This window comes from Eleutherodactylus coqui, chromosome 1 (assembly GCF_035609145.1).
Source record: "Eleutherodactylus coqui strain aEleCoq1 chromosome 1, aEleCoq1.hap1, whole genome shotgun sequence".
NCBI classification, from domain to species: Eukaryota; Metazoa; Chordata; class Amphibia; order Anura; family Eleutherodactylidae; genus Eleutherodactylus; species Eleutherodactylus coqui.
This window is the reverse complement of record NC_089837.1, coordinates 300,250,489-300,277,843: the sequence shown is the minus strand read 5'-3', so window position 1 is coordinate 300,277,843 and position 27,355 is coordinate 300,250,489. Positions and strand designations below refer to the sequence as shown.

General features: G+C 40.4%; 1 protein-coding gene across 1 annotated transcript in view; it reads left to right on the top strand.

The window, feature by feature from the left end:
- The window catches only part of RUNX3 (RUNX family transcription factor 3), a 148,672-nt gene that overhangs the window by 69,607 nt on the left and 51,710 nt on the right, over positions 1-27,355 (top strand). The window lies entirely within an intron of this gene.

Here is a 27,355-nt window from a genome sequence, read left to right as displayed (position 1 = left end):
TGGGCTGGACAGCTCCGGCCCATTTCTCATGAAACGCGGCTAGGAGCAGATTTTTCGGGCGATTTTTTTGGCCCCGGTCACGCGATTTGCGGATGCGCATCTGTCATGCGCAAAAAAACGCCCGTGTGACTAAGGCCTGATTTTGCAAAAATGTAGGTTATATTGGGGTTATATTGAGCAAAAGTAGTAAAACATAGAAAAAAATATATAAATTTGGCATTGTCTGTAATGTAATGACCTGTAGAATAAAGTTAACATAATATGTAAACTACATGGTGAACGCCGTAAAAATAAATCCCAGAGAACAATGCTGAAAATGCTTTTTCTTGAATTGCCCTGCAGCAAAAAATTAATAAAAGTAATTCGATATATTACACTTATCCGAAATTGGTTCCTATAAAAACTAGAACTCATTGCATAAAATACAAGGTCTGATATAGATACATTGCCAAAAAAATTAAAAAGTCATGAATGCTGGAACACAAAAGGGAAAACAATTTACTGTTTCTTAAGGTTAAGAATGGTTATGTCACTAAGTGGTTAAAATGGACTTAGGGCTACTGAGTTCCGTGCCAAATATTTTTTAAGTGACACACATTGAAAATCTACAATAAAAAAGTGAAATTTTTGGAATGACTTTTCCAATTTTAATGAGATTGTTAATGGGTGTAAAACCATACTTGACTGGGGCTTTGGCCTTGTTTATGGGCAGAGTCTGAAGTGCCAGAGATCTGTGCCTACATGCTCTTAAGATGTAAATCTGGTGCTGGGCATGCATAATAAGTTACTAACATTAAACTAAGTCCCAAATGCTATGCAATGCAGCTTCCAAAATGTAACGCATTGATGCAGTGATAGGAGGAGGCATGCTACAGAAGGCCATATTATGATGCACAGAAATCACACATGCAAAAAGCCCATTATTTTTAATGGGTGTGATTACATGGGCCATTTTTCTATCGTAATGATGCTAGATACTAAAATCACAGCATGTGCTACTTGTTAGTGATTCCCAAGGGAGCAAAAAAAATCACATCTCACTCTCATGTAAATGTGATTAATGTTTTTTACTACTGGAACAACATGTGATTTTTACCCACATTTTTCACACGCGCAAAAACTGAAAGTGCAGCAATGTAAGGAATTTTCTCACAAAACGCATCGCACTAGCATTAAAAAAATGCAGGTTTACAAGGGTGATATCAGTCTGAGTTTCTCAGACCATTATTGTACTCACCCATGTGAATACACCCAGCATCACACATGAAAGATACTGCACAGGTTCTGCCTGCACTTCTCTCCCTAAAATGAAGCCTGAGAATAATGTGCTACTGGATAGCCATAATGTGTGTCCTTTGGGTTTTAACCACTATAATGGTTCCCTTATGCACACAGTTCTCTGTTTCGTTACTCCTATCGCCCTACTGCTGCACTGTTGGTGAAGCTCTTTATATAGTAAGATTGCCATATTGTTTTGGTGAGGAGATTGGTATGAAGATGATGGTGAAGTAGCATCTGTGCTCCAACCTAGTGCCCTTCAGCCACAGCGTCACTGCAAAATAATGGGGGATATAGCAGCTGTGGAGGGTTGCATTTATCAGTGTTGAAATTCATCCAGTACACTGATCGCACTTCCCTTCTGCGCTCTTTTAAGATGTTAGTTTGGTCTGGCCCTAGAAGTCATGGAACAGAAGAACAAAAAAAGGCATGCCAGATCTGTGAAAACCATAATGGACTACTCCAATCAGAGAAGACGTCACTTGTGATCACTGAACGAAACTGCATTGTAATCCCTTATATATTATCTGATACCGGGCTATAATTTGATGACTGCATTATTTAGGTTATACAAGAGCTGAGCCGCTGTATCTAAGCCTGCCGAGTGAAAGTTGTCTTATGCTGTCTCGGATGTATAATATTATGGAATAAGGCCTCCTTCACACGGGCGACACGGCATTGCCACGAGAAATTTGCAGAGATATCGCATAGCTGATCCGGGCGATATCGCTGCGTCTTCTCGCAGCAATACCGCAATTTTGTCGCGCGACTTTGCAGCATCACATGCGAGGATTTTATGGGGAAAATATAAACCCTACCCTGAAATTAAGCTGTAGCTGAAGGGGGAAAAAAGTATACATCACCTTTCCTGCACTCTCTCTGGGGTGGCGCCACAGCCTCTACTTGCTCCTGGAAGCGCTGGCTGTGATTGGCTGACTCTTAGTCAATCACAGCCAGTGCTCGGTGAATGGCTGTGATTGGTTCAACCATGGGTTATAGCTGAGCTCTTCGCTGTAATCCAGCTTTCTACGGGTCTCACTGGTCATAAGATGAGTGACCAAACTTACATTATAAACAAAGTAATAAAGTACAGTACATGACTTTTTGGGGACTAACTGTGCAGCATTTCCACTGCTTGGGTAATGTGGCCCCAAAGCATTGTGGGAAAGGTGAGTTACAGTGGAAAAGCTGGGTTAAAGTGGAGCAGAAGAGGCTTTACATGGGAATGGGGGAAGTAGAGCTAAAAGAGTGACATTGCTGAAGTCAGCAGGGCTGTGGCTGCAAATGTGTGTAACCAACCACGCTGATATGAGGACAAGACGGTTCCTCTTTAGCTTTGTTCACGTCTGCATCAGTGAATTCTTTTTTCATGTTTCATCATAGGAATAGAGCAATGGAATGCTAACTGGGAATGGAAACGTCATTGAAGGACAAGAGCGTTGTCTGACGTACCCCATTTACTGTAATGGGGGTACATCTGTTTATATAATGCTGCCTGGCATTTTACAGGATAAAATATCACAGCATGCTGCATTATTTTGTCCAAAATGTTGTGCTGATGCCTCCCATGCAGATGTGAACATAGCTCGGTGATAATGTGTAGGGCATTCCAGGTCCTCTTGCTTCAGGAAGACCTGGGTGGACTGCAGACAAGGCTGGGTCATGGGGCAGATAGGCTGGAGACCCTAGAATGAGCCTCCTTTAGATGTTTGGGGCTGCCCAGCTTTCTCTGCCGGCATCTTGCTGCGGCTACTTCCTCTGCTGCTTTCCTCTAAAAAAAAAACAGTAACATTACAAGTCCGGATATCAGGCAACTCTGCAGCCTAGAGGATTGCAAAAAGTGATGAGGCCGGAACTTTCAGTGTCCTGAAGCAGGCAGCGCATTGACAGCATTCCATCATGCCGCCTGCCCTGGGCCAGAAGAGTACTCTACGCTCAACATGTTTAGGTAAGTATATATTTTTTTGTAATTTAGGGGCACTTTTACTATCAAAGCCACATAGTTACTACAAAGGAACCTGGAGGCAATGGGGGCATTACAAATATTATTAAGGGGACTCTTGGGGGCACCATTACTATTGAGATGGCACTTGAGGGCACTATTACTATTAGGGGGACACCTGTGCATTATTACTATATGGGGCACAAAAGGGGTGTTATTACTGTGCAGGCACTAAGTGAAGCACTATTATTGTTTGGGGTAATGAAAATGGCACTTATACTGTGTGGTTCACTATTACTGTCTGTGGCCCAATAATCAAACTATCTATTTGGCACTATTGTTTTTGGAGGCGCTGTCTGTGAGATGCTATATTTCTGAGTAGGTAATTTAGGTTATGACAAGCATCGTTATTTCTGAAGCACAGTATTTGCTGACACTATGCCATAAAGCAGGAACAATAATGGGGTCAGACAAAGCAGCAACAGGCACATAATTGGGGTAGCAGCAGAGGTTCTGTAAGTTGGGAAAGGGTTAATGGCGTGCTGAAAAAAATGAGGACCCAAAAAATGTCTGTGTTGCAAACTTAACATAGACAAATTGTGTCTGGAACAAATCTTTATGGTGGTCTGGGCCTAATGAAAAACTAACAGGAAAAGTGTTCTCTTGAGATGTCACCTGTTGGGCACTAAATATAACAATACTGTAATCACGTATTACAGTCTACATATCGTTTATGTATGGTGGAGGAGGAGGATGTATGTCTATAAGACTGTGACTTCAGATCAGCAGACCTGAGGTCAGGGTGAGACACTCATATGTATTATAAGCACGAAAACACAGTTGTAACACCCTTGTCTGAAACTGCCGATATAGAGAAAGAATGTAGCTCTTTATTTTGATGCTGTATTTATGGTATAAGCTTGGTTCTTGTGCTGAATTTATGTAATGAGCTTGGTTCTCCTGCATATATATGTTATGCACTTGGTTATGGTGCTATGTACATCTACACTTAGATTAAATCTGGTATTGTATTTATGTTAAAGGGGTTTTCCAGGGAAATACTATTGCTGACCTATCCTCAGGATAGGTCATCAATAGTTGATCGTCTGGAGTCCGTCGATTGGGACCCCAACCGATCAACTGAGTGGGCGCATGCTGTCAGCACCACAAATACACAGAGGTCAGAGCAGGCACGGCTCTCATTGAAATCAGCTCCAACCTCTGTATATTAGCGCCGCTGACAGCAAGTACCCGCTCAGCTGATCGATCGGGGTCCCGAGCGACGGACCCTGGTTGATCAACTATTGATGACCTATCCTAAGGATTCTTGCACAAACACCCTTTAAATAGATAAATAAGTTAACCCCTTAGTGACAGCCCAATAGTCTTTTTATGTCCTGCTGTTGCTGTTATGTGTATGGAGGAAGATAGTGCCGCTGTTTATTACAGCTGACACCCGCGGGCAATAGCCGCAATCAGCTGTATGGCCGATCGCGGCCATTAACCCTTTAAATGCCCCGAATGATGTTCAGGGGTCCCATACGGCCCCCCGCGATGAGATTGGGTGTCATGGCAGCCGGGGGCTGCCTTAGCAGACGGCCTATCAAGCCATCCCTGTGGGGTGGCTTAATAGACTGCCTGTCAAAAAGCAGTATGACGTAATGCTATAGCTTTACGTCATACTGCAGGAGCGATAAAAGCATTGCTGATTGTGGTCCTCTAGGAGGACTAAAATAAAGTGTAAAAATAAGAGCAAAAAAGTTTTACTAATAATAAAAAAAAGTAATAAAAGTTTTTTATTTCTATTTCTCTCCACTTAGAATTTTTTTTACGTTTTTCAGTACATTATATGGTACCATTAATAGCACCACTGAAAAATACATCTTGTCCCGCAAAAAACAAACCCTCGTACAGTGACATCGATGGATAAATAAAGGAGCTACGATTTTTTAAAAGGGAGGAGAAAAAAAACAAAATGAAAAAAAGCAAAAATGGTCTGCCACTAAGGGGTTAAGCATAGAAGCAAATAATGTAGCACATGCTGTCAAATTATTCCCACGCACAGTGGCCAATGGCTGCACGATATTGCCAAGAATTTGTGCGGCCATGGGCCATAGCAGGTGGGTATGGTTTGGCTTTTTTAATGGCCATTTGAGCCGTGTATTTCACTTTTTAGGATGGACTTCTATTCATCAGCCAATACTGAGTGCTTGCCCCCCCCCCAGGCTAAAATCTGCCAGACAGCCCCTGAAGGACCAAGCACATAATTAGTGAGCTGCCTATTACCTAGCTTTTCCACAGGTGCTCCAGGTCACAAGCAACAGTTGCCACAGGGACCCGTAAAAATTCCACCCTTCAAGACCAACTTTTTTTTACATGTAACATTCAGGAGTGGTGGAGACGTCCTTGCCTGAGACACACATTGTCCAGTACACCTGGCGTTAGCTAGGGCCCCTTTACACTGGTAGATTTTCGACTAGGAACAAGTGACAATTGACGTTTCAGCAAGTCTATCAGCATTCGTTCAGCTGCATTTACATGGAGCAGCCCTGTATGTGTCAGACCAATCATTAGTACAATTATTCAGACACTTATTATTCCATTGTGTTAGAAAGAACATCCTTGTTTACACAGCAATATATGCTACCAACAGCCAATAAAGGATGCGATCATATGACAAAAGAGCATCCCCTCGTTTGTTGGCTGATTGCTGAGACCTTCACACAGAGCAATGACCAGGTAAATGAATGTGTAAAAGGCCCTTACAGTTTTATGTTCCCCTTAAATAAAACTTTAATCCGCCCCTGATACCTTATTGCCTGCAGTGTTCCAGGATAAGCTTTGGGGCTGAAAAAAAGAGAGGGAGCTGGCTACAGATTAGAGCAGGTGCAGAAACAGTCAAGAGAAGGGCTGGATTTGTACTGAACAATCCGTTATAGCTCACAGTCAGCATGAATTTAGCAAATCAATGGCACCTGGTGTAAGAATTAATTAGCTACAGAAAGCAGGGAGACTGATATATTAAGAGCGCTGTTGAGCTGACTGGCTCGATGTTGCTAGAGGACTTTGCCTTATCCTAAGCTGATAATATTCAGGAACTGCTAATCCTCAACTCTACACTTGTATATTCTGCATTTCAGTGCCAACTGCAGCACTGTATTTGGAGCTGTATAGTTCTCAATTATTATATGTAGTTTTATTATATAACTTATTGCAATTGTGCCTTAGTGATATCATCGCTTGTCCACCTATACCCCTTACATATGTATGAACATGTTCTCCCCTAAAAGTAATGCTTCTAGAGGAGAATCATTCTACACATATGCCACCTGATAGCTAAGATATTTTTTGTCAGGCTTATGTACTTCTATGGCAGCTCTATTACAGTTCCATATCAAATGGTGCTTAAATACGACTGTGTGCCCTAAGGGTAACCATTCATAGAGATGGAAAGAAAACACTTCAACCTCTAAAGTTTCGAAATGTTTTGTGAAATGTAACAGGTGGTTCATGAGGCTTGACAATAATTGGTTTATGACCAATGGGAAATAAATTAGAGAAAAAGATTTAAGATACTGGACTGAAAATATAGTTTATAACTTAGTTCCTGAGATTTGTTTTAACTCTTTGTGGCTTTATTTCTTGCATAAAGCAAAGGATGTGGTGAAGTTATGACTGCTTAGTCCTAACTTCGATAAGTGATGGTAATCTTCAAGCAGGTATTTTGTCATAGTGAAAATGTAGTTAATATCACACTACCTAATTGTGGCCAAAGTGTGAAAGGGACAGAATATTGTTTTTCCAAAAACACTTTTTGTATACCTTGATGTTTATTTAACCTCTTGGTAGCAGCCAATTCATCTTCTTACTGACCTCGCTAATGGGCTTTTAATAGAGATGAGCGAGCATACTCACTAAGGACAATTGTCCTTTGCGAGTATCTCCCCACTCGGAAGAAAAGGTTCGGCTGCCGGCGCGGGTGGCAGGTGAGTTGTGGTCATGAGCAGGGGGGAGCGGGGAGAGAGAGGGAGAGAGAGATCTCCCCTCTGTTCCTCCTCGCTCTCCCCCGTCGCTCCCCGCCCGCCGCCGGCAGCCGAATCTTTGCTCCCGAGTAGGCAGGTACTTGCTAAGGGCAATGCTCGATCAAGCAATTGCCCTTAGCGAGTATGCTGGCTCATTTCTAGCTTTTAACCTATACATGCATCTTTTTTAAGGTGGTGGCTTAGCTGAGTATTGACTGTCAGGCTCTAACTCTAACAGCCAGGAATGGCGAAATTTTTTGATCATAGCAGTTTAACCTTTTACCTGCCACAATCAATAGCAACTGCAGCATTTAACCAGATGACAGAGGGAGGGGGATCCTTCTGTCACCTATCAGCACCCTGAAGTGTGATTGCAAGGTATCCAATGGCAGTCGTTAGCATGACAAAGGCATCCATGGCTGCCATGTTAACTCCGTCTATTAGACTCCGCCTCTGACAGAGTCTAACAGGCTATTGTTGTAGGGTTAATAGAGTGCACTACATAGGTAATGCAGTTTACTATCCTAGTGATCAGATTATTGCATCTTCCCTTGGAGGACTAAAAAATAGCATAAAAAAGACTCAATAAAGTTTCATTTAAGAAAAAAAATCCAGTTAAAAAAAATATACATTTTCACCACAAAAACACACTTTTTAAACTGATAAAATGCCAAAGAAAATTTTTTAAATGCAGCACATAATAGGTATTACAAAGTTCGTAATGATTAGACAATATTTTATTTATTGCATTAAGTGAACGAATAATTTTAAAAACTAACCCCAGAATTGCTATTTTCTTTTTGTTTGCCTCCCAAAAAACAATAGAGAGCAATCCAAAAGTCACACACCTGGAAATGGTACCAATAAAAACTACAGCTAGCCACAAAAAACAAGCCCCTGTGTTACCAGAAAAATAAAAATGTTATGGGTCCTATAATGCGGTGATGCAAAAGTAGTAAATAATTAAAAAATCTGTATAAACTTGGTATCACAGTAAGGGCTTATTTACACTAGTGTATATTGGCCAGCGTTTTCACGGCCGGCCAATATACGCTTCCATCTGAGCAGCCCCCCTTTCCCTCCCACTCACCAACTCTCTGCTTGTCTCCTCCCCTCCGAGCAGTTTGCAATGGCAGTGGGCAGGATGGGGCGGAGCTAAGCCGTGCAACCCGGACAATTGATGGATCCTTAAAGCAAAAAATAGGCTTATCACTAAGGGGTTAATGTTATAAACATAACACTTGCCAGTTCTGTAATTAACTTTCGGTTAGTATTGCATTTTAGGGAGTGGTTCGCTAATTAATTTGCAATTTTTTTGCTTATGGGTTGCATTGGGTGAGTTCTTTTGACTTGTTTGAGTATCACTTTAGGTGAATTGAGGTCAATAATAGGCAAATTGATTCTTTAAATGTATTTTATGGGGTGACAGATTGGTTAAATCTCATGCAGCTATGTAAAGTATTCAGGATTTGTCCAATATTACATAAAGTACAATAAATTCTAAATAATCCTAAGCATGTTGAATAAAGAGAACAAAGTAATGTTGACTTACAATTACTTTTCAAAGGGTAACAGCGGGGGGGGGGGGGCCTACAAATAAAATATACAACATGCAGGAATGACAACCTCACACCCGAAAGAAAACTATAACTACATCACCATATTTTATTAATGAAAACCAGATAAAAACCTTTTCCATTGTTTGAATCTGTTTTTATTTTTTATGTAGAAATGTTTATTCTGTTGTCTATATATGACTATGGGAGCTGCTATCTTTCTTGAGCAATATTTAACTTTAGAACATTTAGAAGATATGCTTTACAGCAGCCTCATGGGCAATTTACACAATGGGCAGAAGGGGACTCATTGACTTATATGGGAGACTGTTCTAGAAATGCTCTGTGACCGATGCACAGGTAATTTTGTAGAGACGGGAATAGATATTCAAAGATTATCACCAATTGTGAATGGTGGATTCTGTGTTCATATAGGTTTTCATTTTTTATTTTATTTCTGCCTGGGATCTTAGTGAGATGACTGCTGCAAAGTTTTCTCTAGCAGCATGGTATACCTTGAAAAGTACTGACAGTTAAAAGGGTTTCAGGACATCAGTCTGGTTGGTGGCAGTAAAGATCCATAGGACCGCACAGTGTGCAATCAGAATAAATCGTCTTTGCAAAAGCCTTTTTTAATACTCTCTTATCTACATAGCAAGACCCTGTTAGCAGTGTGTGAAGTTGTCTGATAGTCACCGCAGCTCAGACAAATTTAGCTAACTCCTGACGCTACATTTTGCGGTTGCAAGGTCCACGGTGTCAGCATCTAAATCTGTGCCTCAGACTGGAGCGTTTTTCACACTTTGCCCTCCCATCCTTCAATGTCTCTCGCTCACCTTGCTCTACTCTGCATAGCAAGGAACACTTCAGCTGTCCAATTAGATAACAGCGTCTCCCACTATGCCCCATGCCATCACCAGCCACCACAAAACAATAAGGGACAATATTTTAAAGTGGTAGTACGCTCATACATGAAAGTAGCAATGAATGAACCCTAAAGAAAACTAGGAAAAAGGGAACATGACCCACCCATGCAGGACCTTACATCTGCTAAGATAAACATTATTTTGGAGGCAAAGTGTCAGCCTTACTATCCCAGGTTACAGGCCAATCCTTATCTAGCTGTTCAATCATCTGTTTTGTCATTTCAAACAATTGGAAAATGACAACAGCACACACTATACCTCAAGCAGCTGGAGGAAGGAACCAATAGGGCAAAATGTGCACGCTTCTGTAACCGGTTCTGGATCCAAGATCCCGGAAAGCATGAGCCAAAATGTGATGGAATTGAAGCAGCATCCAAGGAGGTAGTTGCAAATAAAAAACTTTAATCCACCCAATAAATGCCTGGGCATTTACTGGGTGGATTAAAGTTTTTTGTTTTGTCATTTCAAAATTTTATTTTAGACCCTGCTACAATTTGTGAAGCTCCGTGTATCAAAAGTATCTAAGAGAAAAAGTGTTCTAGTTGCTCAAAACAACCAATCAGGGTTACTTTTTCAGTTTTGACAAGCCAGTTATGCTTAAAAAACATACCAGGGTTATAATGTCTGAAGAGATAGTAAGCAGTCCGGTTTGTGCAATATTTGTGGCTGTGATCATAAAAATATTAAGGGCATAGTTCTGCAAGTGCGGTAAGGTATTACATCACTTATAGGCTACATGTTCATGCAAAAAAGTTACAGAAATTAAGGTGCTGGGATTAGCAAAGGAAACAATATCACTTTAAAGCTACATTTTATGTTCTTTCTATTTACACCACAACTCTGTTTTAAAAAAGATTGATCAGTGATAGTTCTGACATTCCAGGCACACTGCTAGGGCTTTAATAGATCGGTGGCACAAGCCCCAAGCCATATGTGTGTTCCTCCCCCCCAAAAAGAATATACATTAGGAATGGATGAGTACTCAAATCATTCTGATTACTTTGTCATTTCAACAAAGTATGATTCTGATTTTGCTCAGAATCCTGAAATTAATATTAGCCCTGCCCCTATGGGTGGAGCTAATATCTGGACTGAGGGGAAGTGGCCGCAGGACAGCAAAGTCTTGGAGGTCGGGGAGTAGGACATGATGCAGGCGAAAAATGGAATGGGACAAGAAATCCTCAGGATTACATTGTGGCTTCTCACCTTTACTTGGTACACAACTGGAAGAGAATCTTTAGTAGAATGTGAAGTCGCTAGATGTTGTTATCTCTAGATCCACAAGATTGATTACTGTCATTTCGGTGGGCTGCTGTGCGGAGGATCAGTGTGAAGAGTCGGAACTTTCTTGCAGATCAAGTTGCACTCTTACTGTAAGCAAATCGTTTGTTTGACCCAATGGGTATGAAAGTTCATGTGGCTGTAGTAACTGACAATGACCCTCTGCCCAACGGTCTCCAACACTAGAAGTAATGATTGCTACAGATGGCTGATCCGGAGATAAATAGTGTCCTTTCACATTCTCACTACAACTGACCACAGAAGAATCCCCCCTGGTGTGCCTAGGTCCCACAAGTACAATTGATTCTAGGGGCCCACTGTACAGCTGTATACGTGACCCCCATTTACGAATTCGTGGCAACCAAATTCTCTAAATACTTCAATGGCAAGTTAGCTGCATGCCTGTGTGGCCACATATCCACTTAAGTATACAGAAAATGTGGTGGGCAGGTAGTTAGAGGTCACAGACACAGCTGCTACTTGGCTGGATGTATCTAGAACGAAGCAGGAAAATAGAATTCCCCAATGCTAATATGAACGAGTCTTTATTTATGCTTGGACTGCAGGAAATTAGTAACTGCAATTAATGTGCATTTAGCATGTCTGTCCATAGGATTTTTTTTAGAACGGAACCATCATCTGATGGCACCCTTGTTCTTCTGCAAACTCTGACTACGGCCTTTTATTCCTTGGGAGTCATTAGCCATTCCAGAGCATGTATTTTCACCAAAGTAAGCATGGTTTTAACCTTTTAAGGACCAGTTACTTTTCTTTTTTTTACCTAGTTTATTTTCATCCCAGAGTTCCAAAAGCTAGGACTTCTTTATTTTTTGGTATGTATGTGTATATATATATCGGGAAGTATTGAAGTCTCACAAAAAGGCACAAGGGCTGTCAGGTCTGGAATTTGCAAGCTCCTTTAACTCTTTAACATGGCCTATTTTGGGCTTAAGGAGGCAATGATTTTGGTGCATTTTCATCTCCATTTTTCAAAAGCCATAACTTTTTTATTTTTCCGTCGACAAGGCCATATAAGGGCTTGTTTTTTGCGTGGTGAACTGCAGTTTTTGATGGTGTCATTTTTGGGTACATAAGACTATATTGTAAAACTTTTATTATTTTTCTAAATCGCTGCATTCAAAGTTCTGTCACTTTTTTTATTTTTCTATGTACAGAGCTCTGTGGGGGCTTATTTTTTGGAAGATGAGCTGTAGTTTTACTGGTACCATTTTGGGGTACATACGGCTTTTTTGATCACTTTCATAGCGTTTTTTTGGGAGGCAAAATGTTAAAAAGTAGCATTTTGCCTCAGGTTTTTTTTAGCGTTTTTTTTACACTTTTTGCCATGCAGGATAAAAAGCATATGCAACTTATTGTACATGTCGTTACGGACACGACAATACCAAATATGTGGGATTTAAATTTTTCTTTACTTTTTTTATGCCAATATGAGAAAAAGCACTCTCTGGGGGACTTACACCACAGCACCGATGATCGCTGTGATAAGGCATTGCAGGCCTTCCCTCCTGCAATGCCTCATTGCTTACTATATTGCGAGAGCCCAACAACGTCACAGAGGGTGCGCGCTCCCTCTGTGAACCCTTCCTATGCCGTGATCTACATAGATCGCGGCAAGGAAGCGGTTAACAGCGGGAGGCCGGCTATCACTGACATCCGGCTCCTGCTGCGGGATAGCGCGAGATCGCTATGATCTCACGCTATCCCCAGGACGTAAGTTTACGCCCTGGCAGCGGGAAGGGGTTAAAGGTGAAATTCAAGTTAATGCAAAAGTTTAAAAGAATGCAATAATTGTATCACAACTTATGTTTACCATTCTTTTCATTGAAATCCACTTATGAAAATGCCACAAATCGACCAACTATAGAGCATATAGCATTTCACTCATTTACCCTCCAGAAGGTCCCTAAAGTGTGGTGGTGGTTCTTTTTCAATGAATGTCGTTCAGTTGTTAACACTGCCGCCTTGCAGTTCTGAGGTCTTAGATCAAGGACAACATCTGAATGGACTTTGAAAAATACCCTACAGATGTTGCCTTTAGACAGAGTTAAACCTATAACTCCAGCAGTGCTAAAAATTGAGCCACCACACTTTCCCCTCCAGAGTCATTAGCGATGTTGCCTTATAGTACTAGGGGCCAACATTCAAGTCTGATCAAGGACGACATCAGCATCGATTTTGTTTTTTCTCCTACTTCTTCTCCAGAGAAGAAAAAAGGAAGACAAGGCATGGTGGCTCAGTTGCTTAGCAGCGCTGGAGTTCTAGGTTCAAATCTAACCAAATGCAAAATCTGTATGTCGTTTTTAATGTGATCTTTGTGTTCTTCTTGTTCTTCTTCCCCTGTGGAGAACAAAATACAAATGTGGGGGCTCAGTTGTTAGCACTTGCCTTGCAGTGCTGGAGTTCTAGGTTCAAATCTGAACAGGAACAATATCTGCACAGAGTTTGAAAAACTTTAGACTGAGATTTGAACCTAGGGTTCCAGCAATGTAAATGTAACTGTACTAACCACTGAGACACATTAATTGAAAAAGCAGACACATACACACTTACTTTATTGCAAATCTGGGAAGACTGATTCGATTTAGCAAAAATCAGCCCAATTTTATTTTCCAGCTGATCACGACAAACATTACTCACTACTGAATCATTTTATATGAGATAGCTCCCAAATAAGTTTATGTTCTCACCTGGCAACAAACATAACTTCTGACATACTGTACTTCAAAGCAGTATGGCTACCAGTCCTCATCACTAAACAGAATAAATATAGGTATGTATATTCGGTATTAATGCAATATGTCTCCAACGGAAGTATGGGTGGAGACATGGGTTGGCCACCCTGAGTTAGAGGGAATGCCCTGGTCACGGATTGGCTAACAGGCTAACAGATGTGTGTCTGGCAGTGAAGTAACCTTCCCGGTGTTGGCACTGATTTACAGGCTGCAGCCGCCACAGTAGAGATGTCTGCAGTGGGGAAGTCCAGCTTCCGGTGGCAGCGCTGAGTGACAGGCTGCAGCCGGCAGAGCAGAGATGTTTGCAGCGATGAAGTCCGGCTCCCGATGGCAGCGCTGAGTGACAGGCTGCAGTCAGCATAGCAGAGATGTCTGCTGCCATGAAGTCTTCCATGCCGGCTTCTTGGCACCACCTTGCGAGCCAATCCACAGCTGACAAATGTGGAGAAAATGCCATCAGAGCTTGCAGGTGGGCGTGGCTGTGCGGAGAAGGTGTGTTACCGGCAGCCAATGGGAAGTTTTTAGGCATGACCTGGGCATTACCTTTAGCTCAGGCAGCCCAAGCCATACTTCCGGTGTCAACATAATGCACTAATACCTGTATGTTCTACTACTTTTTTTTTACAACTGTGATTCTGATAGAGAGGATTAGAACTTTGGAAGGCAACAACTTTAGGAGAGATTTTATCTTCCTGCTCGAGATTTTCTTTAAAATAATAGTTATATGAACTTTACAGAAATGTGTCCATTTTTGGTGAAAATATAAGTGAAATTAAACTTTCCCAACTCAGAGACCTCTGCTGGGCGTTCTGCTGCTCCAAATGAGACAAAATTCGGACTACAGCCCTTCAGATAATATGCTCGCCATTTATGGAAAAAAAAATTGTAAAGAAAGTGGCTGATAGGTGGCGCTGTAGCAGACCAGGTCTACTGTGACAGACCTGCTTTACTGTCACGTCTGAATTACAACATTCGCTGGCATGTTGTAGCGATTAAAGCTGACTCACTGTGTTCAGTGGTCAAATGGTTTTGCAAATGGAGAGCATTGCTGAAAACCAAGCGTGACTTATTGAAAATTAGTAGAGTGATTTGCACAGCTACAGCGCCACCTATTGGCGACGTTTTTACTAAAAAAAAACTTTACATAAAAGGCGAGCGCATCATCGGGAGTGCCCGTTGTCCTAATTTCATCTCATTTGAGGCCTCTGAGTTGGAAAAGTTTAATTTCACAAACCCTGTATATACATAAGGTCTTGTATTTTCAGTAGATACAAACGTATGCAAAATCAATGTGGCTTTTCTGATTGCTAGAATGCAAGGCTGCATACCAGCTGTGACCACATAAAACAGAGTAGTAATAGTCATAACCCTGCAGACACTTAGCTAGCTATCTAAGTGTAGTACAAGTGGTATAAAAGTATTGAAGTATATTTATATACTAATAAACTACACATCAGTGCTGAATTCTCACTAACATATATAGCAAAGGTAAGATAATACTAATTTATGGAGGGACAGGAGTGATGAGGCAAGAAGCTAGAAGGTGAATGCAGGATATCGCTGTGCTGTGTGCAATCCTAAAATTAATATAAAGTGCAAAAGAGAAAAAACGTATTTTGTAATTCATGATACGGGTATGAACCTTGTTTCACAGGTGTCGATGTTGCAGTTTGTAAAGCACTTAAATTTTTTGAACAAATTTGTTTATCTTCCCACAGTTTGGGGTCACAAACAATGCGGTTTGCATTGTTTCAAGAGAACGAAGCTGCTACAGCTGTGGAAAACAGCTGTATCATACTGTTAGCAGTTATATAAGGTTGTATAGCAGTAAATGAAGGTTAAATTCAGTATGTATTCTTGTGAATATAGTGTATATTAAAGCAATTTAATCTCTGATTCCCCATGCCAGCAAGGTGCTTCTGAAAATCATCCAAAAGGGCTTTTGGCAATATCCTTGACCCGGAACTTTCTGATGTTTAAGCCGGATTCCACAAAGGCAGAAGAACCCATGATCACATGCAAACCTGAGGTGGATCATGGAAAAGGCAAGAGAGTATCAGAAGAAGCTCTATGTGTGTCTCATTAACTACACCAAGGCTTTCAACTACATTGAGCATGATAAGCTTTGGAAAGCACCGAGGGAGGTGGGAGTACCAGGGCACCTGATCACGTTGATCAGGTCCCTCTACAACAATCAAGAAGTCACAGTGAGAATCTGGTATGGGGATACAGAATCGTTCAAGATCACAAAACTTAATAGTTTTGTATTCCTTGGGTCCCTCATCGATCATAATGGCAGCTGGAAAGGTGACATAAAGCATTGATTAGCACTGGGGCTTACGGCCTGGGTGAACATGGACCGAATACGGGAGTGCAAGGATGTCTCAGTCACCATCAAATGAAGGTTAATCACAGCCATCGTCTCCCCGATTACAAGATATGGCTGTGGGACATGGGCACTGATGATTGCAGAGAGGAGAAAAATTAATGCTTTCAAGCTGTGGTCTTGGAGAAAACTTCTACGAATCTCCTGGACAACTAGGGTCACCAACAAAGCTCTCCTGGACCATATGAATTCAGAGGTGTCCCTGGAAGGCAAAATCACGGGACAGAGACCACTTACTTTGGACACGTGATGAGGGTGAATTCACTGGTAAAAGAGATGCTACTTGGAATGGTCAGTGGTAAAAGGAAAGCAGGAAGACAAAAGATATGTTGGCTGGACACCATCAAGGAGGACACAGGAATGGACATTAGGTAACTGAAAGCAGCCGTAGAGAATAGAGAAGCATAGAGAGAACTGGCCTACAGAGTATCCAAGAGTCGGACATGACTGAATGAATGGAATTGAAATTAAAAGCTATTTAGGCTAAAGGGTGACACAATATACACCCTCCAAACTAATGCAGTATACTGACGCGTCTGGCCAATCTCAAGCACCAAGATGGCTCTGCATTTCTCTGTTTCTAAAGGTGCATTTACATGGGTGACTTTCCTGCACGGGAAGAAAACATATTAAAGCGCTGCGGAATATTTTGGCGCTGTACAAATAAAGATTATTATTATTGTGTATAATGTGGGCATGTACTTGTAATGTAAACATGTACTTTGCGATTAGCGATGCAAGAGAAAATTTGCAGCATGTCCTATTTTTGGGCGATATCCCGCTCACATCTACACGCGAATCTGACACAATTTATTTTCTTTTTTTTTATTCACTTCCATAAGAAAAATTGGCAATTTTCATGCAAGTGTTTACGTGTGAGAAGATTGCAAGTGCTGTAAAGTGAGTGTGATGCGCTTTTCTTGCAAAATGCATCACACTCGCATAAAAATCACGTTTACAAGTGCGATACCAGTGTGTATTTCTCAGACCGACATCACATTCACACGATATGTATGAAGTGTTCAAACAAAGGCTGGACAAATATCTGATTAAGGCCGCCTGCAGACGGGCGGGTCAGAGCCGGCGGCGAGGATTCTTGCCGCGGGACCCGACCCGAGCGCCTGCAGGGACCAGCACGTACTCACCCGCAGCCCCGGCTCTTTCATGTGCCGGCTGACGGGCAGCGGGCACACGCGCAGACTGGAGCCAGCGGTGGGTGAGTGACGTTTCTGTGCGGAGCTCGCAGAGCCCCGCACAGAAATAGGACATGCCGCAGTTTGTTTGCTGCGCGAGATTTTGCACGGCCAAACCACGGCCGTCCGCATAGGATTGCGTTTGTTAACGCAATCTTATGCAGGCTTCCAGTGGCGGAAATCCCGCTGCGGAATTTCCGCTCGTGTGCAGGCGGCCTTCGTGAATCCTGCACTGAGCAGGGGGTTGGACCAGATGACCTTGGAGGTCCCTTCCAACTGTACCATTCTATGATTGTATGAAGATACCTAGCAACAAGCAACACTTCTGATTGCCAAACCCCGGTCTTGCTTGGTCTATTGTGTGTTGTGCCTCTCTTGTCATGAAATGTAATTTATTTTTGTCCAGTTATTTACCTACAGATACAGTATCATGGATACAAATCCAAATTAACTGCTGGAATTGACCAATATCACAAATGCAACAATCTGAACATTTTAGCCCCATAGAAGATTTAGTCGCAGAGCCCCATACCAAAGCAGATACAGTATTCTGTACCATACCCGAACATTCTGCTCCCCCATTAGTGTGCTACAATAAATTAATAACAAATGCAACCGTGTTGTCTTCATAATAGAACAAGCCATAATCAAACCATTCACAATATCCTAATAAGAGGGGCAGCTATAGCGCCTCTATAATGAAATCAGCCTTAGTGCCTCCACAACAATGGCAGCAATAGTGCCTCCATAAAAAAGCCAGCCTGTCTCTCTCTTCTCTGTCCCTTTGACCCTCTCTCCCTCATTGTGCATAGAAAAGAAATGAGTTTGCCTACGTTGAATGGAAAAATAAAATCGCCATCAACAGATGTATCGCTGTTACTTCCGTAATAGGTCATCTCTCTTTACCCTGATGTACTGTAAACCTAGGAAAGCGAGGGAGAAATCATCTCATGTATTTATGTAGATCTGTTTTTACATTGTGCATTAAGCAATTGAAGGACATGTTTTATTATTAAAGAGGTATCTCACCCATTCCTTGCTTATAGTTAAACCATTTGTAGGTTCTTTATTCATAATCTAAATCTTTCACAGGACAGTGCCATTTCATGAGAAACACACATCAATAATATATTAGAGGGCAAAGAATCAGCATTGTACTGTACTTAAATGCTTTACAGAAAGCCATGAAACTGTGAATTATTAATATAAAATCTGCCTTCCTGGAGTATTTTTACAAATTTCATAAAAAACATCAAGTAATATTAACTCTTAAAATAGACCGAGCTTTTGTATGTATTCTACGCATTGTTTAAAGGCTATGGACACCTTTGGGGAACTTTTGTTTTTTAATTAAGTGCATATACACTATCCTACCAAAAGTAATTGGACTCCTCAGCAAGAATCAGAAATAGTGTTTATTTACATACACTGATATTCAGTGATGTCTCATTTGGCCCTAATAATATTGGATACTCCCCGTGGTATATTTTCTATTAATGTCTGATACACTTCAGTTGGTATTTCCCTTCGTTCATCCTGCAAATGTCTGGTGAGTTCTCTCAAGGAAGATGGACGTTATTTATATTCCTTGACCCAACATTTAAGTTTTGTTCCAAAGATGTTCAGTAAGTCTGTGCTGCCCATTCTTAGAGTATTGCCACATTGTCAGAAGCACATTACTGTCTAGGATGTCAAGGCACACCTGCGTGTTCATGGTTCTTGCATTACAACCAGCGGCCTCAGACCATGTCACATAAATCATCCATAGACCATAACGAAAACTCCACAGAACTTAACTGTTGGCATAACACGCTCAGGCAAAATGCATTCCCCTGGGCATCCTCCAAACCCAGGTATGTACATCTGATTTGAAGATAGAGTAGTGTGATTCATCACTCCATAGAACTTTCATTGCTCAACTGTCCAATGACTACGCTTCTTGCACTATTGTAGATGGGCCGATGCATTGTGCTACATGATGGATGGCTTGTATGCTGCAGCATAACCTGTTTATCGAATAGTGTGCTCTTCCTATCACAAACTATGGCTGACTCCTCCAGAGGGTCTACATATTTTATGTAGCATGGTTTAGAACATGTGATATGCTAATAAAACATGATTCATCTTATTGAAAGGGGTGTCTAAATAAATTTGGTGGAATAGTGTACTTTGGGCTAAAAAACATTTTTGCAATAGAGTTTAGTTAAAAATGTTGCACTGTTTGTCTATAGACACTGCAGATTAAAGGCCCATTTACATGCAAAGACAATCTATCCAGCAATTGAAAAATTGACAGATTTAGCGATTGTTTTGCATAAAGTGTTAATAGACACTAATGTCCATTAACACTTTATCAGCTTCATTTGCGTTTAAAATGGCCTCCAGCGTGTGGGCTGGGCTCTGCACACAGCTCCATTGTTCTTGCATGTCTGTCGGCAGAATACAATGTAATCTCCGACTACCGTGCAGAACACAGCATGCGGTCTGTGTTATCTCTCTCTGACCGAATGATGGATTTTAAGCTCACCTTAAAATCATCGTTCAGCCAAAGAGTGAACGATGGCAGCATTTACACGCAACGATTATCACTCATGACAACGTTTGAACGAATTTTGAGCGATAATCGTTGCATGTAAATGGGCCTTAACTTTCAATAGGAGTCCTGTCAATGCACCTAGATTGACAGTTTGGTTTCCAGTCCTTATCATACTTAACAGCTAATTTACGACCACAACAAAGATAAGCTTTGCTGTGGTTATAAAATAGCTGAGAAGAAGGCTCAAGAGAAGAGAGATAGAAGCTGGAAATCAAGCTGTCATTCCAGTTTCAATTACAGATCTCCTATTGAAAGTCAGTTACTGTATACAATGACACGTAGAAGCTGCTTAATTAGTCATTTCAACATCAAGCAATAGACATTATAGGAATCATCAGATGAAATTCACAGAAATCTTTGAATTTAAAAGTTACACCAACCCCTTTTAATGGCTGCCTATTGCACAGAGAATCCAGTTCAAGACATTATCAATGACACGTAAGGCTGTCCATGACCTGTATCTTCTATACATCTCTAACTTAATATCCTGATACCTTCCCACATGTAAACTCTGGTCCTTGTAAGACCTCCTCCTCCACTTTCCCCTAGTGTGTTCCTCACATAATCGTCTGCAGGATTTCTCCTGTGCGTCACCTAAACTCTGGAAATCACTGCTGTGTGCATTAAGACACGTGGAGTCTGTGGCTCTGTTTTACGGAGCTGTAGGCATTGCATTTGCTGGAGTATGGAATAAGTACTGCACCCTATTGCAGAGATCTTCTGCCCTAGAAGTAACAAGGTGCCTCCATAATACAGCATCTAGTATTACAGAACCCTACAGAAAAAAAATCACTGGATGAATCAGAGGCATATAGAGGTACAGTAGAGTTCTACAGAAGTCTATGGGTTCTATATTATGGCTCAGTACAACTGACAATTTATATGAAGTTGTTGTTACATGAGAGATACTTGCAAGCTTTACTATTTTTCTAATCTTTTTTTTTAACTTGAAGCATCCTTTTATCAATAAGCTGTACTGGTTCTCAAGTTTAATGTTACTGCAGTGACAACTAGTGGTGAGAAATATTAAAGCAATGAAACATACAGGTCACCTTACATGACAGATGGACAGATAGAACGATAGATATGAGATAGATAGATAGATAGATAGATAGATAGATAGATAGATAGATAGATAGATAGATAGATAGATAGATAGATATGAGACAGATAGATGGGAGATAGATAGATAGATAGATAGATAGATAGATAAATAGATAGATATGAGACAGATAGATGGGAGATAGATAGATAGATAGATAGACATGAGATAGATAGATAGTATTTCATTTTTGTTCCCCTGCAAAATAAGTTAGCACTATAGAAATAAAATTCATTATTATTATATGCTGAAATGGAAAACAACAGAGAAAATGTAGCAGAGACCATAAACAGTGTTTTTCTATAAAATAGTCATAAAAATAATACTTTATTTGACAGGAGAAATTCATCCTGATATCTTGGTTTACCAGATGCTATGTTTCAGCAATCACTGTTTTCATAGATGTCGTCACCCAGATTTCCACAGACCTTCAATAGCATATCAGTCTTCATGAGGCCTCTTTCACACGGGCAATATCGCTGCTACAAAATTGCAACGATATCGCAGCTATGTTCCCGCAGTTTTGTAGCGTCATCCATGATTTTCTTGAGGATAATCTTGCATCACATCGCTGCTGCCTGCAATGAAATTGCGTGTTTTTTTTATCGCGAAAGTCAGTCGGAGTTTCTAATGTTAGAATCACATCACATAGCACGAAAATCGCAAGTTCGTGCTGTGCAATGCGATAAACAAGGAGGCTCCATAAGGGCGCCTACCCACTTGCGATTTTTTTTCCTGTGATGTTTTGCGTTTTTTCTCAAGAGCAATTAGTATAGAATGTGTTCTTGTCCATCTGGGTTTTTTTTCCGTTTCGTGGGGTTTTTTTCACATAGGAACTGTCAGTTGCATATGTCTCCTTATTTTTCTCTTAATGCACCCATGATTGTCAATGGAGGGCTGCAAAAAACGCGCAAAAAACGCCGCGAAAAACGCGCAAAAAATGCCGCGGAAAACGCCGTGTTTTTCACGCGTGAAAATCGGCAACGCAAGTGGGTAGGCGCCCTAAGGAAACATTGTAGAGAAAAAATAGCACATCACAGAAAGATAGAGCATGCCGCAATTTTTTTCTCGCAATATAGCATCAGTGAAAACAGCGCTAATGTGAAGGAACCCATTGGGAAGCATGGGTTTCACAAACATGCGTTTTGTAGCGCTGTTGCATCGCCGGAGAAACGCACGGTTTTGTAACCTGTGAAAGAGGCCTTATTGTGCAGAGTACAAGACAATCCTGCCTTTCACTCTCCTGCTGCTGCACAAGTCTTTACTGCAATCCTGACAATTGGTTCATGCACCAGCAGGATCAGGATGAACAGCACTGCAGCTTCTGTCCACACAGAATACTGCTGCAAAATACAGAATTAATTTAAGAAACACATTCAATTCTTAACCCCTTCAGGACCATAGATTTTTCATTTTTTTTCATTTTCATTTTTCATTCCCGCTCTTTAAAGAGCTATAACTGTTTTATTTTTCCAATGACATAGCTGTATGAGGGCTTGTTTTTTGCAGGACGTGCTATATTTTTTAATTGCAATAGTGCCATTTTTTGGAGGTATTACTTTTTAGGGCATTTAATGGTGCAATAGAAAGGACACATGACTTTGTTCTGTGGCTCAGTATAATTACAGTGATATCAAAATAATATATTTTTTTATGTTTTACTATCTTTAAATAAATAAACGTTCTTTAAAATAAAAATTGCTTTCTGTAGGCATATTCAGAGAACTATAACTTTTCTGTCGATTGGGTTCTGAGAGCATTTGTTTTTGGGGTGGTGAGCTCTAGTTGTTATTAGCAACATTTTGGGGGTGGATATATCTTATTAATCACTTTTTAGTCATTTTTTTAGGGAGCCCAGATGACAAAAAAATCCTACAATTTTGGAATTCAGTGCTTTTTTTTTTACACTGCTGATATTTTAACACAATGGACTTTTGTATACACAGCGATACCAAATGTGTGTTTTTTTTAAATTTTTAATATTTTTGTGAGAAAAATTAGAAAAGGGTTTTTTTTTACTTGTAATATTTTTTGATTTGGTTTACTGTTTAAAAACTTTATTAATCCCCTTTATGCAATTTAGTCTGCATAGGGGACTTGAACTTGCAGTCATTTGATCGCTTATACTATATACTGTAGTATTGCAGTATATAATTATTCTTAATAGTGTTTAGAAAGCCCTGCCACAACCATTCGTGCCTGTCAGCCCTGGTAGCCTTCAGTAGGCTCTGGGCTACTATGCTAGCTCATCGGCAGTCCTTCATCTATTTAGATGTGCGGCCAACTTTGACCGAGGGAACCTAAACAGTTAACTGCCACAATCAGAGCTAATGCCGATCACTTCAATTGCTTGCATCTGTCAGCTGTGAAAAACAACTGATAGCCACCGGATATAGAGTGTACTCAACTCCAAAGCCAGCTCCATAAACACTTAACAACCATACAACATACATTTTTGTATTGCAGTTTGGAAATGGTTAAAGAAACCGATAGGAACATACAGATGGTGTTTTACATTTAGTTTTTCTTTATTGCTTTATTTGATATGCTTTCAAAACTTAGAGCCCTTCTACATGGATGGATTATCGTTCAGATTTTCGCTGTCAGTGTCTGAATGACAAACAATAGTTCAATCATTATTGTTCGTCGTTCAGTTTGTAGAGTCTATGGATAAGGATTGGATGTTATAAACAGGCAGTCATACATTGTTGAACGACTGCCTGTTTACTGTGAATGGAGGCCGGCGGGCGGCTGGAAGTACAGTAGCAATAATTGCTGAAACAAATATTGGGTATCTAAGTGCCTGACAATCATCTCATGCAAAAGTACCCTAAGGGCAAAAACACATGGATGCATGCACTAATACGCTTGCCGCTACGGAACATTAGAGCATGAACCAGGTTTTTTTTCCAAACTATTCAAACTCCATGCTATTGTGCGTGAGTTAGAAGAAAAAAAGCTGAAAGATAGGTCCTGCCCTATCTTTCTAGCATGTAGTATTAACTATGTCCGAAAAAGATACTGCAAGTCTATTTTTTTGCATGTGGTATTAGCAGGGAAGAATCCAGTTAGTGAAAATGAGACCATTGAAATCAATGGTTTTGTTTCGTCCCGTTATTATTACGGCCGCATAACAGCACAAAGACATGCCCATCTGTTTAAGCCCTAAGTTAAAAACATAGATTGATTTTCACCCAGGTTTCCCAAAAACAGAAAGAACAAAAAAATTATTGAGTTATATTTTAACCCCTTATTTACCACCCCATAGTGTTTTTACGTCCTGCTTTGCGGGGCTTTAATCCCCAGGGATGCAAAAACATGCTGCCTCTAGGGATTAAAACCCTGCAGGCTGAGGACGTGACAACTGCATGCTGCCGGTTACCGGAGGTAGCCGACATCCTGGAGCTGTCATGGGGGGGGCCGTTCCCTCCCCCGGTCACACGATCGCCGGTATCCACTGGATACTGGTGATCGCATTAAACTCAATACAAAGTAAAATAAAGTTAAAGTTTCAGCTCCCCTTACGGATCCGAGGATACTCACCCCCATCCTTCGCGATGTCCTGCGGCGTTCTCGTCCTCCAGGACCTGACGCCGGTCTTCTGCACATGCGCACCAGATGTCATTACGCCAAAGCATAACGGCGATTATGTAAAAGGAAAAAAGTTGGGGGGAGGTGAAATTACTTACGTAAGGCCTCCGGCAATGTCCCCCGACAGGATCCGCAGACCTGTCCTCAGCTTCGGCGCATGTGCCCATTGCTAAAATGGCAGACGCAAGCTCAAAAGCTGGGGAGGGTCCGGGAAATTTAAAATTTCCTTGCTCCTGGCTACTAAAGGTGGCCGAGAGCCTGGAGCAGTGACCAAGGGCTGCGGTGAGCCCAGAATAAAGTAAGCAGATGGAAATATATATCTCATCAAATGTATACAGTATGTTTGCACATATTTGAGATATTGCAGTTGAAAATTGAAAAAATAACAATCTGGATGTACACAAGAATGTTACTATGAACTGAAAGCAAATATATTTTGAAAATGGCAAAGAAAAAGAAGGGGACGTATCAATGCAATTACACTACTAGCCATATTTATCAACTTCCTCCAACATTTTTCTGACACCCACACATATTCTGGAGTGGATTACAAGTCACAGTTTCCATTGACAAAATACAAGCCCCATAACTGGTGCCTCTATTATGCTGACAACACCAAATATAGCAGCCTCAAAGAATTTGATTTCTCTAAACATGCTGTCCCCTATAACTCAAATGATCCCCAGCTCAGAAGGAAAGGGATCTGCACAATAAAAGTACAACAAGGGATTGCTAATATTGCAACTTGCTATAATAAAGTAATAAGACATTCACTAAATCATACTATAGGTGCGCACTTAGCTTTTCCATCAGCACTGTTAGTAGTTTTTGGATATCTGGGGCACTATGAGGGTGGAAGGTGCAGACACAATTAAATGTAGTAATTGCTGGTGCCAAAAGGACACTCTGGTGTCAGGTTTAATGTCACAGCCTTCAATTATCACCTATAACAAACTAGGAAAAGGGTTTTTTTGCAGTTATTTAAAATTATTTTTTACATTCGTTAAAAGTTATGTGACAAAAAATAAATGCCCAAATTTTCACATCGCACAACATACTATATATTATATTACACCAGCGAATATCCTAAAGTCAAAAAACAGACTTTGCAATTAAAACAAAGGCTTCTCACTATATCTGCTTATGACCCTAGACACTCCATTATTACATGGCCAGGCAGTTTACTTTTTCCCAGGATTAGATGATTGCATCATAAAGCAGGTTTCTGTTTAATGCAAGCTGTTGGTAACATGAATTATTAATTACCAAAAATACAAAGGAATATACAAAAAGAAATCATATCCCCGTTTTCTATTCAGTGAACAATAAATAAAACCTGAACTGAGCACAGACTGAAGTTTTATTTTACATTTAATATATATAGATAGTAGTTAACTAAATAGTTTTCATGTCCAGTCCGTGCAGAAATCTGTAACATGTGGAGTAGTTTCATATCTATCTAATCTATCTATAATCTATCTCGATATCTATCATCTACATTGTCTGTTTTCTCCTTATCTATTCAATCTAATAACCATTTTAATGCAGACTAAATGTATACAATCCATCTAATATCAATCTCTCATTTTCTATATCACCCCTTCAATCTATTTATCTAATAACCATAAAAACAATCTATCACTTTATCTACTCTATCTATCATATATATATATATATATATATATAATATTTATCTCATATCTATCAATATGTCTCACATATATCTATCAATATGTCTCACATATATCTATCTCATATCTATCTATCTATCTATCTATCCATCCATCCATCCATCCATCCATCCATCCATCCATGAACTCCTGTCTCTCTATCTATTCAAGCTAGTAACCATATAACGATAATCTGTAACATTATTTTATCTATATAACTATGCCTGTCTGTATTTAATATCAATCCATCATCTCATATGTTTCTCTTTATCTGTTCTGTATAGCCAAGCTATCAAATATCTGTCTACATATCTATCTAGTAATATAAATCTATGTACATATGTTGTCCACAGTGTCATGCATCAGTGTATCTCTCTCAAGGTTATTTAACATCAATCTATCATTCTCATGACTAGTATAAGAGAATAGAGATATAACTAGATTCACATCTGTCTATCTATCTATGTGCAGGTAACTGCATGAAAGTACTTTTCTTTATACTAAGTACTGAGTAGGACAATGTATAGCCTCAAGCAAACAATAATCTGAGTTATCCTTCCAGAAAAACTGAAAACAGATTGCTGTACGTATTAGAGTGGATGTATGTTGCTGTCCATCTCCACAGCCGACTCTCCTTCTAAATTTGCAAGGGGGAGTTATCTTGCCAGGCACACCCTTTTGTGAGCTTCTGGTTCCCTATAGAGGGGGGTTGCACTGTTGATTTGCTAGTCACACTTACTCTCTCCACCCCTCACTGTGACAGCTCTGGTGTAAATACTGAGTGACAGAGCACGACTCTTGCACTTTTTTCTGCGCAGATCTTTAGAGAGGAAACTGTTGGGATTATTACAAGTATCAGCATATGCAATGATAGGAAACTCATGCCAGTTCACTTTGACCTGTGATTTGGAATGAAGTTTATTTTTACATACATTGGCTTGGGGGCTACAAACATGAACTTCCTGTAACACATGCTCCAAGACTGTTCCTTAAGTAATTTGAAGTCTTCAGAGAAACCTTTAACCACCCCCACATCTTTTTACGCTGACATTGCTCCTT